Consider the following 14,108-nt stretch of genomic DNA (forward strand, 5'->3'; position numbering starts at 1 on the left):
AAAAACCAGAGGAATCAGATAAAAAATTCTTTTAATCTTAGATCCAGTCATATCTTACTTTCTAGATTAAAAAGTGAATTAAATTACTCTAAATGACATTACAGAGTATGAGGCAGCAGACTTTCTCAGATGGGGAAGAGGGGCTCTACCCTGCATCTCCTTTTACCCACATGCAGTAAAGCAGCATCACAATCTCCTGTCTCCACCTCAGAGGAGCTGCTGGGGAGCGGGGAGGTGGCCCATGGTACTGTGGCATGGGATACTGGGGCCTTGAGCAGCTATGGAGAGCTTTTGGCAGCCCATTCCATAATGCAAAATGTTTTCCTTTTAATATCCATCTTTTCAGTTTTCTTTTCAGTTTTCTTTTCAGTTTTCTTTTCAGTTTTCTTTTCAGTTTTCTTTTCAGTTTTCTTTGAAAGGGGAGAGGCTAGTGTGTTAGCAAGATGGCTAACAGGTCTCTGGCTTGTTTCCATTTCAGCTTGTTTAGGACTTGGGTGATGCTGAGCTTCTGGTGAGCTGCTCTTTAGCAGTTCCTATTGTTTGAGAAAGTGGTTTCTATTGTTTCTTTCTATTTTCTGCCTTGCTAGGAGGGCTATTGCGGAAAATTCATCTCCTGTCTCTCACAAGAGGAGAATGGATTTCCTGTCGGCTCTGGGCTTGAAGGGAAAGCAGGGACTGCTGGGAGGAAGCGGCTGTTGGGTCGGAGGGGCGGTGGGAGGATTGATGATTTCACGGGGGCCAGAAAGGATTATTATTTACTTCGGGCTCCATGGAGGTATTTTTAGAGTTCAAGTCTTTTCTGTTTGAAAGACGAAGTGGTCAAGTGTGAGATCATGGGATACCCTGAGGCTGCTTCCTATTGAAGAACCTAGGGAAAAGGCAGCCACCGGTGACTGCCAGCTTTCAGAGCTGCTTGCGGAGGAAGGGGCTGTAATGAGCCCCACATAATGGAGTGCGGGGGGGCTTTTGGCTTTGCATGCTGAGCCTGTTTCACAGGCATTGTCACGCCTTCTAGAGGTCTTTGGGCCTTAGTAGGGCATGAGCCAGAAGCCTGATTTCATTACATAAGGATGAAAAAGAGAAAAAAACTACCGGTGCTGGCATCTGCCTAAGTACCTGGTCCTCTTCCCTTGCTTTCAGTCTCTTTTGAGTTCATCCTCTGTGTACAGATCCAAAATCCCATGGCTGGCAGCAGGAACAAGGGGCTGGAATAGGAAAAACCTACAGAATATTTTTCTGGGACTTGTACTTGCTCCTGTCAGGCAGATACAGAGCTGATATTTTGTTCAACCAGAAACCACCTCTGGGCAGAAATCAGCATATGCAGAACATGATGTGCCTTTCATTAGACCATTTGAGTCTCCTGATGGGAGTTTTGTAGTGATCAAGCCACAGTATCAAGGGAAAACAAAGAAGGGAAAGGCGGTTTTGGTTTGAGTTTGCTTGAAGCCAGAGCTAATGAGAATTATTCTGCTGGGTGTTTTTACAACACTGGATGCTGGACTGGAAAGGCCAGGGAAGGTTTTCAGTGTAACATAGCAGCTTGGATTCCTTGGGGAAATATACAAATACATTTTTACTCAGAAATTAGTTCGATTTTGATTCTTGTTTTTAAAGGCAATAAACAAACACATTTATAGACTTGAAAAGCAGTTTGAGCTGCACTGGGCTTGTTGTTTCCTCAGGCAGCCATTCCAGATGAGTGTGCCCTCTACTACTATAATTACTTTTTAAAAATAACTCTGCAAGTCTGTAATCTAAAGTGGGTGGTATGTAGCAAGTCTGAGAGCATTCTGCATTCAACCCACAGGCTGGGGAGAGGGTGACTTTATATAAGGGTTTGCTTGTCTTCATCTCTGAGTTGAAATCTGACTTTTTTTCCCACAATCCATCAACAGATGGCCCATATAATGAAAGTGCTTTTTAACACAGGAATCAGGCTTGCCAGGGACTCAGATGGCTTTGCAGCACCACAGGCTCTAGGTATTCCCTCTGGATGTTACTTCTCTGCCCAATCTTGTCCCTATGGTATTCAGATTTAAGGTGCCTGGGCAATAGAGGAGAGCAGAGCCCAGCTGAGATTCACAACTAATAATAGTCTAGACCTCTGTTTGAATCTGTTTTCAGCCCACTTTGCCTTTTGGCTGAGCCAAATGATTTATTCATATACTCACATGCTTAAAATAGGTTGTGATTATTTTTTCCTGTGGATTGGAAACAATGAACCTGGGAATTTGCTGCTTGCTCTCAAGTGATTTCTCCTATGTTATTTTCTCTACTAAGATTTTTTGGGTGCTGATGTTCTTAAGTGTGGTATATTTGCAGACCTCCCTACTCCACAATGCAGCTATTTTCAGGCTCTTGTGAACATGTTTGTCCTTACACATAAGGGAATCTTTATACTTAGGAGCAGAGTGAGGGGATACTGTGAGCAGGGATTTGTCAAAGTGAATCTATTTCCACTATAATGAAATAACCCATGGCAGTATCCAACCCCCTGTGACTTTTTTTTTAATTATTATTATTTTTAGAGTTGTAGTCCTGTTTAATGGGAAGGCTGAGGTGGAGAAGGAAATAATGTGGGAATTGGAAAGAGGAAACCAAGGGTAGGTAGATGAGGAAAAGTAAGTAAATCCTAGAAGTGGGAAATTCAATCCTCTTGAGCTTCTCCCATTCAGAGAGGTGCTAATACAGGCCCCAGGCTTGTATTCAGGATGAAGGTAATTAATGTTTGCTCTCAAATTTCCTTGGGTCTGAAGTTAAGCACTTTCACCATGTCATTTTCTATCAGAGTTTTGCCACCTCTGAATAAAGAGCAGAAAATTACATTCCTTCTTCTACATCCTAAGCCCTGGCAAGTTCAGACTTGCAAGTTCGTTCTCACATTCAGGACTCCGAACAGCACAGGGCTGCCCTGCAATAGGCAAAATATTTGCAATTGGGTTCAGCCCTTGATGGGGTTTTACTGGAGGTGTTCAGGCTGATTGGAAGATTTCACTTTTTCACTGAGCACACTATTAGATGTGATTCTCATCAAATTGTTCCGGCTTTTTTTCCCAACTCTTCCTACCAAACACAGGGTAGCTTGGTACCCTCTCAAGTCGGCCATAAAATCACCAGACCAGAGGACAGAGTAAAGGCATTTGTGCCTATTCCCACTAGGCAGCATTGTCACTGCTGTTCTATTTAAATCATTAGATGCAGAGAATAGAAGAGAAAATATTCCCATCTTAATCCTGGATCCTGCAAAACAAAGCAAATGCAGCATCATGTGTTTACCAAATTTCCTCTTGGGAAAAGAAATCTCCTATAGATAATAATCCTTTTAGCAACATCTCCAGTGAACGAGGCTTTGTCCAAAGAACAAAGCCAAAGTCACCAGCTTGAAACACGCCTGCATTTCCTGAGTGTGCTCGCTGCTGTGTGCAGGCAGGAAGCTGTGTTAGTCTGGGTTGGATGTTTGCTCTGAAGCGGCATAAACAGAGTGTCAGGTCTCCTGGGATCCTGGCCTGACCTGTGAACCAGGGGACAGGGGTTCCTCTAAGCTGTTGCTACAAGAACAACTACCATAGCCAGGCAGCTCTGTGTCTGTGTTCTGTAATGTCCCGTCTCCCCTCCAGCCAAATCCACCCTCTGAAAATCCTGGGTGGACGCAGAAGCCGGCAGCAGAGATGAGCGGTGCAGCCGCAGTAGACCCAGCACACGTGGGTGTTAAGCTGCCAGCCAGCAGGGAACTCATTTCCTGCACAATTATGAAAACAGCTGATCTGTGACATTTTAAGAAGGGGGAGAAAACACAGGGTAGGGGAAGGAAGGCCCTGACTACGTAAATATTTACTTTTGCACAATGTCTCAGCCACCCCCCTTCTCCCAAGGGCTGAGAGAAGAAGGGTTTGCTTGCTGCTGGCTCTGGGACGTGGTGACAGGAGATGGGAGAGCTACCAGTGGGCTGCCTGCAGCTGGAAGGAGCACACTGTCTGCCAAGCAGAAGCTGCTCTGCTGGAGTGTGATACTGCCCTGCTTGACCCCCACTCCATTCTCTGCTACATCCCACATACAGGGATGTGCTGCTGGACCACCAAAAGCTTGCTGGACTCACCTGCCTAAGCCACTCTTCCCCATCCTTTGTTTTGCTCTAACAAACCCAAGTTCCTGAGGTACCCCTGATAGCCTTACTTCCCAAAGAGCATCCCTGGGAAGAGGGTTGGGGAAATGAAGGCACAAAGCTTTCAAGGTAGTCCTGCTGCAAGCAGATGAGGTGTCCGGGATCTGGGCACTGCAGCATCTTGTGTGATGCCACCATGTCACATACTCACTACAGGCCAGGCCTGGAGCAGATGTGAGCCATGTTGTGTGCAGAGGAAGCTCTTGATAGACCTGCTTGGAAAAGACCCTCAGGGTTGGGGAAAATATTTTCTTTAGATTACAGTGCTGTTTAATATGACATAATCCTGGTTTTCAATTCCTTTTCCTGACCCTAGACAAAAAGTGTTTTTTCCATCCTTGTCAAAGAGAGGGTGAGTTGGTGCTCTCAGGCCTATAAATGCTGCTCAGTTGTCTTTTCATTAGCCCTCCTTGGCCAGGGTGGCCAGTGCAGTGCTGTGCAAATGCTGTGTATATCTGACACAGTATCTGACTGCTGGGGCAGCTGTGAGGTCCCTCCTGTGTGTACTCAGCGGGTGGAGAGAAGGCTGTGGTGTGCTTTGCCTGAGTCCAATTAGGCTGTGTTTGTAGCCAAGAATACACTGTCTGTGTCATGTTTCTGTAGTATGGCAGTCTGTGATGGGTCAGCACAAGGTGGTGACCTATGTGTAAGGAAATTCAGTGAGTCCCAGTAATAGTGATGTTGATCCACTGATGAGTCTTGGCACATTCTGCTCTCCCAATGGTGTCTGTGAAACTAGAGGAGCTGGAATAGGTGGGATTCAGAGATATATTTCATACAAGTGGTTGAGGTGGTAACAGAGGTACCTCCAACCTGTTCACCTCCACCCCTTTCATCAAGGAAATATTGGCAAAGCTCACTCCCCAGGACATGCACCATCGCTCAGTGAATAAACACAAGGTATTTGTGTTGTGGGTTAAGTCTGCTGCTGGAAATCAAATCCCATACGTGGTCAGATGACATCTTTTTTTCTTGGCATGGAACCAAGGTTAAGAAGACAAGGAAGGCAGGTTAGTGAAAATATGTTGAAGCCTCTTGGGTTTAAGTAGAGACTATAAATAGAAAGCTTTTAACTTGGAAGAGAAGTTTAGAGTGATATGATCAGGTTCAATTTAGTCCAAATATTGCTTTATGCCATTAAGCTGTTATCAAGTTTTGGTTCAGTTGCGATAGGTTTATGGCTTCAGTGCAGTGGGAACAGTTGTAGCCTTTATGCAAGTAAAGCATTTCCCCTGAAATATTTGCAGTGAAGACTGCTGTATTGTGCAGGAGCCTAGGAGTGGAACTGCCTGGAAATGAATAGTCAGGGAGGTGACCTTCTCTAGCTCTTTTCTTTCTCCATTCCACAGTAACTACACAATCTAAGGATTTATATCATGAACAATAAGGGGATTTAATGAGGTTTAGTTTTACATTCTTGTAAATGAATCCTCAAACTTAGTAAAAAAAGCTGAACAGTTTCACTAACTTCCTCTTAAGCTGCAAGCATGTCTGATTCAGCAGCGTCTTGAGATGATTTGTTAGGTTGAGAAAATAAGTCACATCTCTCTTCCTCTTGGGATTAATAGGCAGCTAAAATAATACTGCACCCATAATGTTATTTCAGTTGGCTTTGCATAATAGCCTGGTAATGGTTATAGTCAATGCAATGCTTTGTAATGATGATGTTTCATCCTTTGAAGTTAGGTTAATTCATGTCACAGTGTCAGATCCACACAAATAATAAAACACCTCTTGTTTTTTTGGTTTGTGGTGGGGTTTTGTTTTGTTTTGTTAAACTGCCCTGCATTTTCTGATTCAAGTTTCACTATGGTTGATTAAAAATGAGTTTTGATTAAGATGAGAATTAATGCTCTTTCTAAAGACATCTGGCACCATCACAGCTGGAGAAGCCTTGTCTCATGTTTGCTGTGTTTACTGTGTGCATGCCTGTGCTTGAAAGATCTACAGAGTGTAGGTAGTTCCACCAAAATTGCTGCAGCTGACCCTCTCTGTCAGCCAGAGTTTTCTACATGCATCTGGAGCCTTAACTCCTGCCTTATATTAGAGTAAGTGAGAGAAATCAGGTCACTCACAATTACTTGCAAGCTGTGAGCTAGGCACATATGTAAATATTTTGAGAGTCACAACACAGCTCTTTATTTTTCATATATTTTGTTATTAATGATCATGTTTTAAAAGGTTGGAAATGCCACCCGTATGTTTCTGCAGCGTCAAGCCTACTCAGCCTTGACCCCTGCTCCTAGTGGTATCATTGAATTTACTGTTGACTTCAGCAGGAGCAGTTACTGTGAGTCCAAGTGCTTTGGAAAAGCGTTTTCCTGTGTTTCTCTGTACAAAGCCCATCACTGTAGCTGCCAGGTTATACAATGCTAGGCTTTAGAATGACTCAAGAATTAAATCAAACTGATAGGAAGGCTAAGGTGTAATAAAACTAAGCAAAGGAGATTTGCTTTCTTTTTAAGACAAAGTGACTCACACAAGGCTTTAATTTTCTCTGGCCCAAGTGGATAAACAATCAAGTTTGGTTCATTCTATGTGTGTATGCTGGGTATGCATCAATACTGTTCCTGTGAAGATGTGGAGATGGCATCCTGCACTCACTACCACATGTGGGCTTACCTTGGGCACATGTGAGCAGGTGAGGCAGCTGGATTCCACTTGGCAGGTTCAATTTCAGTTTCTCACTCTCCCCCAAGCACACAGTGTAACCTTGGGAATCATCAGTTAAGCCCATGCATTGTCATTATTTCCACCCAAAACTCATCCCTGGTTTTCCCCACTGCCAGGTGTGCTTTACAAATAAGAAACAGAACAACTGAGGACTCAGGTAGGACAGAGAGTGTCCAAATCGACCACCAGACCCTCTGCACCTCTTCTACAGGGAAAGAGAGAAACAAACTGGAATTGCCACATCTCCCCATGGTGTTAAAAGTATAAATCCTCAAAACATTGTGTAGCACTCAGGTCCTTCTGTAACTGCCTATGCCCAACTGATGCCTTTATTGCTGGGCTTAGAGTCTCCAGGCTTGGATGTGTTTGCTTCTCTGGAGCAGGGTGGTCTCTTGCTGTAACAGTAATGATAAATGCTTTGCTCTTATGGATTCAATTATCCTCACCAAGTCATTCTCTGTTTCACTGAAGACCAGCTATACTCATCATCATGTGTTAGAATTTGCTGCCTCAGGCCCTTTTCTTTTTTCTTTTTTTTCCAATTAAACCAGATACTTCCTCCTGTAGTGTCAGCACATAGGAGTGTTGCTCCATGAAGCTGCAAAGCAAAAAAACAGGCATGGATGTTGCCTCTCTCTGCAGCTTTCTGCTTCTTTCATTGCCAGTTCCCTGTGTGTGATGCTCACTCCAAGAGGTGCTTGTGTCCTTTCCATACCATCCATTCCTTGGTTCACCTCCCCTTGAAAAGAGAGCCCAGATGTTGTAATCCTCTGTTAAACCCTAGAACTGGCAGGATTTTTGTGTTTGTTTCTCTCCTCCTGTTTTACTTTTGTAAGCCTATAGATTGACTTTATTTCTCTTCAAGATTTCTAGGCTGACACATGACTATACTACCGGAAGGGAGGTTGTAACCAGGTGGGGGTTGGTCTCTTCTCCTGGGCAGCCAGCACTAGAACTAGAGGACAAAGTCTCAGGCTGCTCCACGGGAGGTTTAGGCTGGATGTTGGGAGGAAGTTCTTCACAGAAGGAGTGATTGGCCATTGCAGTGGGCTGCCCAGGGAGGTGCTGGAGTCACCATCACTGGAGGTGTTTAGGAAGAGACTGCATGGGGTGCTTGGTGCCATGGTTTAGTTGATTAGATGGTGTTGGATGATAGGTTGGACTTGATGATCCCAAAGGTCTTTTCCAACCTGGTTAATTCTATTCTATTCTATTCTATTCTATTCTATTCTATTCTATTCTATTCTATTCTATTCTATTCTATTCTATTCTATTCTATTCATTCACTTTTAATTAAAGCATTATAAGGGAATTAGCTTTTCACAAGGGTGGTTCTGGTGATGACTGTGAATGTTTTTGTTATTTTTTCTCCATTCTGAGCAAATGCCTGAAAGTGTGAATTGGAGCTTATTTTTTTTTATTTTATTTTTTTTAATGATAAGGGAGTAAAATTTCTGCATTACAGTGAAGTGGTTTCTTTGCAAAGGAAAAACTGTTTCTTGGCTGCTGCTGTGTGCAGTAATGTCACTAAGAGAGGATGGTTTGATCACCCCTATACCCTCAGAGGACAGGAAGGTGGCAGGTGCAAGCAGGGAATATGAATTTGGGTGTCAAAGGGAAGGATGATCTGTGGCTTTTGCAGTGCAACATGAAGGAGGGAAGGTGAGTGGGAGCCTGGTCCTTGTTCCTGGCTCTGCCCAACTGTCTCCCACAAGTGTTTGGTTTACATTAGGCTGCCCAAAGCACAGTTTCTCTGGTGCTGGTACCACACTGAAAGAGCATTGGTGAGAGTATCAGAGAGCTAAGTACTGCTCTCCCCAGGCAGTTAAGTGTCTTTAATTCCCATTTTCTCCACTTTCAAGTAGTGTTCTTGGGCTCATAAAACACAGGCTGGTGCAGACAAGGTGTAAGAACCTCCCATTGGCATATGGGGATCATAAACTGGGCTTTTTCTGGGAAGGCAGCAAAAGCCTTCTTCCCAAGAATGGTTTGGGGTGAGCAAGCGAAGGGTCTGAAGAGCAGGTCTCAGGCTGACTTAGGGAAGCAGCTGGCTTTTCCGCCCAGAGTGTTTGAAGTATTTCAGGATAGTTTTACAGAGTGAAAGACTCTGGCAGGAAATTTTCAGAAGAGCCTAAGTGTCACCTGACCCCAGCTCCTGTTTTCTAAAATGTCCTTGTGTTCTTGGGGTGTGTGTGTTTGGAAATGTGACTTCTGTTTCAGATTGCTTAGCAATTTTAATACAATGGAAGGAAAGCTAATTACCCTGAGTGTCAAGAGCATCAGTATGCTTGCAGGAAAACCTGCATTTGCTTGTGGGTCTTTGGGGAGAGGGGATAATCCTTCTCAGTTTCATTAGCTGCTGTCTCTTGCTTCTGTCTTTCATGCACATTGCTTTCTTTCCAGCACAATGATGCAGCTTCTCTCGGCTTCTTTGGCCCCACATAGGTTTTTGTGGTGCTATGGAGTAGTCGGCATGGGTGTTTGTGTCCCATTCTGAAGCCCTTTGGGTCAGTCTCAATGCCAGCACATGATGAAGGGACTATGCTCTGCCACGCTCCTCTCTTTTCTTCTCTCATCTAGCCTGAAATGTTTTACTGGCCCTCAGAGGCTGACTGATGTGGCACATTTATAATCCTGTGGGCTGGCTTGATATGTTGGCTCTGATGTCACTCAGTTTGGTTCTGATCCATGCTAGTCCCAGGGCCAGACTCTGCTCTCATTAATGACTTTTTAATTCAGAAATGTGCAGTTTCCTGTTGCAATACATAGAAAAGGCCAAGAAATAATTTTTCATTCCACCATTTGCAATGCTTGGGGCTCCTTGGAGACTGTATCTGTGGTTTGTTACTAATGCAGGTTTCCTGGGGGTTGTAAAATTACCTAAAGCATGGAATCATAGAATCATTCAGGTTGGAAAAGGCTCCTGGTATCATCAAGTCCAACCCCTGATCCTGCTTTACAAAGTTCACCCTGACTTGTTGAGCTGGCTCCGAACCGACCCTCTTGAATGATTCCCAGGCAGCTGAGCTGTCTGAAGAGTTGACTGCAGAGGATTGATCTGCTCATAGTTAAACCCAAAATCTTCTGTATGCCTTAAAAAATGTCAATCATAAGTTAGAATCTTTGTTTTGTGATTGTTTTCAAAAGGTATTTCTGTGCCCTCTTTTTAAACTAATAGTTGTTTAATTAAATTGCAATGCAGCATCTGAAATGTACCTGTCTTACCCTCTTGGCACACCAATGATGTGGTAGTTTTAGGCTGTGCCTTTAAAATTTTGTTACAGATTTTGAGCAGAAAAATAGAAAAATGTAAATAAATCACTAGTGGGTGTAAAAAGGAAACCCAAAGCTCATTCTAAATTATTCCCTTGGAGAAATATCTGCCATAAGACTGTTTGTACCAATACATTCTGGGGGCCCCTCTCCCTCTCCCTCTCCCTCTCCCTCTCCCTCTCCCTCTCCCTCTCCCTCTCCCTCTCCCTCTCCCTCTCCCTCTCCCTCTCCCTCTCCCTCTCCCTCTCCCTCTCCCTCTCCCTCTCCCTCTCCCTCTCCCTCTCCCTCTCCCTCTCCCTCTCCCTCTCCCTCTCCCTCTCCCTCTCCCTCTCCCTCTCCCTCTCCCTCTCCCTCTCCCTCTCCCTCTCCCCACTTTATTGCTCTGGAGAGGATACTAACCCTGCTTCTGCTTGACCTTGGCTGCATTGTTTTGGTGAAGTCTAAACACTACTTTTTCGCTGCTCCTTTCTCCCTTTTTCCATTGTGTGGGGGGGTGGGCAGAGGGACATCTTTCCTGGTCTTCTTGACCAGGGGGGTTCTTGTGTTGATGATCTGAGCTCCCTTCCAGTGCTGTATTTCTATGATTTGGTTATTCAGAGCCATACTGTGAAAAGATTGTGATGAAAATTAATTCAGAGTGTGTTGCAACTAGACGTGAAGGGTCAGTCTCAAAAAAAACCCAAACCAAACCAACCAACAAACAAACAACAACCAAAAAAAAAACACCCAAAAAATGTAGTCTACCCAGCAGAAGCAAACCTCTTAAGATCTGATGTTTTCCTAAACTACTCTAGGTTTGTAATCCAGTCCCTGTGATTTCTGGACAACACCTCTCTGACTTGTAAGTGGCACCAGAGTAATTCTTGTCACCACAACACCGTCCCCTCATTTGAATGTGCTCTTTGAAGTATACATGTATGAATATTGCATTCAGAAGGTGGTGTGTCACAAAGCAATCATTGTAGCAGTTGAAATAAATAATTTTTATTTCCTCCTTCTTCTCTGTCTGTAAGCAAAAAGCCCCATCTTTCAAATCCATTTGCAGCAACATAGTTTTGTGTAACACAGCAGCTAATACTCTCTTGGCCGTCTTGAAGCACAGCAGAAGGATCTGCTGCATGGCGAGGGCAGTTGGGCACCTGAGGAATTTCTCTGCTGGGCTCTACTGGTTGGTCCTGCTTCCTTTCTTTTCCCATCCCCATCCCCATCCCTTCATATGCAGGACCTCACCAGTGGCTGAATCATACCCAGCATTGCTGTGCAAGTGCAGCATCACCAACTGCTGAGCAGGTGGCCTTTAATGCTGCGTATTTCTCACAGTTGAGTGGTTTTGAGGTGTGACTTGGGTTTTGTTTTGCACAGGTGCCCAGTGTTAATTCAGGTGCTTGGCACTGCTCTGCTCTGTATTAGCTTGTTCAGAAGCCACAGTGGAACTGTGCGTTTTGATTGTGAGCTAATTAATCTCGGGAACTGTCTCGTGTTTGTACAGTGTCTGGGGTGGGTGGGTTTCCGCCCTTGTACTGCTGGCTGGGAAGTGACATTTTCACTGTGCTGATCCCTAGAAGAGACCCACTCTTACCCTGCTCAGGGAAAAAGTGAGGGCTCATTCTGCTCAAATCAGCATGGAAAAATATTATGCGAGGTGAGGCTGAATTCCATCCAAACATAAATAGAGTGGCATGCCTCAGAATATCTTTTTGGCCTAAATCTTGCTCAGCAGTTGAAATTCCCAAGTACCAATAAAGTCACTGATTAATGAACATTACTCAGTTCCTTTGGGTGCTTGGCTAGGGGCACTCATAGTTTCCAGTCATAGGATTACTCCTTTTTACTTTAAGCCATCCTGTTTCCCTTTAGTCTTTTGGTCTTAAAGAAACATTGGGTAACTTTGGGTACTGCTTCTTAAGAGCAAAGTCAAAGGATCCCAGGGATGTGGATCTTTTTTGCTTCCTTTCCTGTTATCTGGAAGCATCTTCTTTATTTCTGGTGCCAGCTGAAGTGTTAATTCTTTGGTTTACATTCTTTTACCCTTTCTGAGTCTCTCTTTCATGCCACTTTTCCACTGGAACCAAAACCAAACTTGGGATTTTCCAAAAAGAAGTGTCTCTTAGATATGCAGTGGAGATGAATCGGCACCAGGACATTTGTTATGCATACTGGACATGTCACAAGGAAAAGGGAAGGGATTAATTTGGACTGAATGATTTAGGTAGTTGTGCAACCCAGGAACTTGTTTCACACCTTCCTGTCAGAACATGGGTCTGTGAAATGGTGGCTTGATCTGTGTCACTGAGTGTGGTCCTGAGCAAACCCAGATCAGCTGTTTCATCTGGCCTGGCTCTGGGTGATTTGTTTAGGTTTGCTGGTTTGGAGAGATTTGTTGTCTGCTTCATGAATTTGGCCTGAGTGTGTGTTTTTCACAGAAATAACACCAGAGTATGCTTGGACTGTACAGAAAAGGTAGTGAAAATTCACTGGCAAGTATTTTCTGCAATAATTATCTACAGTCATAGAATCATAGAATGGTCTGGGTTGGAAGGGACTTCCAAAGGTCATCTAGTCCAACCCCCTCTGCAGTAAGTGGGGGCATCCTCAACCAGATCAGGTTGCCTGACAATACCTGACATAGGCCACAATCTGATTTTGGGCTTTGCCATGCTGGTATATTTGACTTTTTTCATTGTGGGCACTGCACAGAAGTGTCATCAGTCAGTGAAATATCTCTATCTGTGGAGTCTAGCGCAGTGAATTTTGGATGGCAACGCTACACCTCAGATTATGAATAGGGATAAAGAAGAATTCCACGTCCAATTGACCATGGCAAATCCAATTCAAACTGCACAGGGATATTTTTCCTCCCATTAGTCAGAATGTGATTAATTTCCCATGTGGAAAATTGTTCAAGACAGACATGCTCGTAAATTATGGCATAAGGGATCCTATTACTACAAGCTCCATCATAACCTACTGTGCTGCCCAAAATAGCAGTAAGAAGATAATTATATTAGCAGCTTTTCTTGTTATTTGATGTATAACTGACATAGGCTGTAAGCTTATTTTCTGCCAGATTGGAGCCTCCATTGAAGGCTGGATGCTTTGGCATTTGTGGATGTTAATAGTAATCCTTGGTTTCTGGCATTTGAAATGAAAAATATTAGAGGAAAGTTTTTTAACTTAGGGAATTGAAAGAAAGTAGGTGCAAATGAGCCCACAATTTAAAACAAGGCATGCTCAGGGAACGATGACTTAAAAGCTTCATATTCATATTCAAACCCCCACATTTTTACTAGGAAGAATTCTTGAAAGTTCTCTTCTGAAATCTGTGCTGTTTAACCTAGGACTTGCAAAAGAGGGTGGTAGTGATATAACTAACTAAGCTGGTCATGAAATCTACTTAGGATGCATAAATTGGGAGCTGACTGTGAAAAGCTGGAGGAGGATCTCATGATGTTAGTGGTAAAAGGCAGTTCATCAGTGTTAATCATGAAGTAGTGCTTTGGCACGAGGACTACTGCCATCTAGGAAGGAGAGTTCAGTAGTTCTTAGGATGTTTCCATGAAAGCTGTAGCTCAGTAGTCAGCAGCAGTCAGAAAGCCAAAGGTGGTATTAGGAAGAATCAGGCAAAGAACGGACAACAACCCCCAGAGCTTTAGCTGCAAATGGTATGAATACTGTGAGGAGGTCTGGTAGCTGTCTCTCAGAAAGGGTGTATACAAAATAAGGTGCTGAGAAGAATGACAGAGCTGGGATGTGGCTCAGTTGGTAGCGCATCAGACCCTTAATGGGAAGGTCATGAGTTCAAGCCTGCAGTGGGCAGTAGTGTCCTCCCTAACTCTAGTCCTGAGGTCTGTGGTGACAGGTTGGACTCGATGATCTTTGAGGTCCCTTCCAACCTTAGAAATACTGAATACTAGTCTAAACTAGATTACAGAGGTGAATTGGCTTCTGTGAGAAGTGAATAAATAGACTTCAGTCTGGAACAAAGGTGATGGTTGGG

The 14,108-nt window shown here is 43.9% G+C and overlaps 1 protein-coding gene across 4 annotated transcripts in view; it reads left to right on the forward strand.

Moving 5' to 3' along the window:
* Positions 1 to 14,108, forward strand: part of SH3PXD2A (SH3 and PX domains 2A) — a 271,897-nt gene that overhangs the window by 81,291 nt on the left and 176,498 nt on the right. The gene's annotated exons all lie outside the window — the stretch shown is intronic.

The sequence above is a fragment of the Melanerpes formicivorus genome, unplaced genomic scaffold (genome assembly GCF_026170545.1).
Source record: "Melanerpes formicivorus ecotype bairdi unplaced genomic scaffold, bMelFor1.0.p_v2 SCAF_6, whole genome shotgun sequence".
Taxonomy (NCBI): domain Eukaryota; kingdom Metazoa; phylum Chordata; class Aves; order Piciformes; family Picidae; genus Melanerpes; species Melanerpes formicivorus.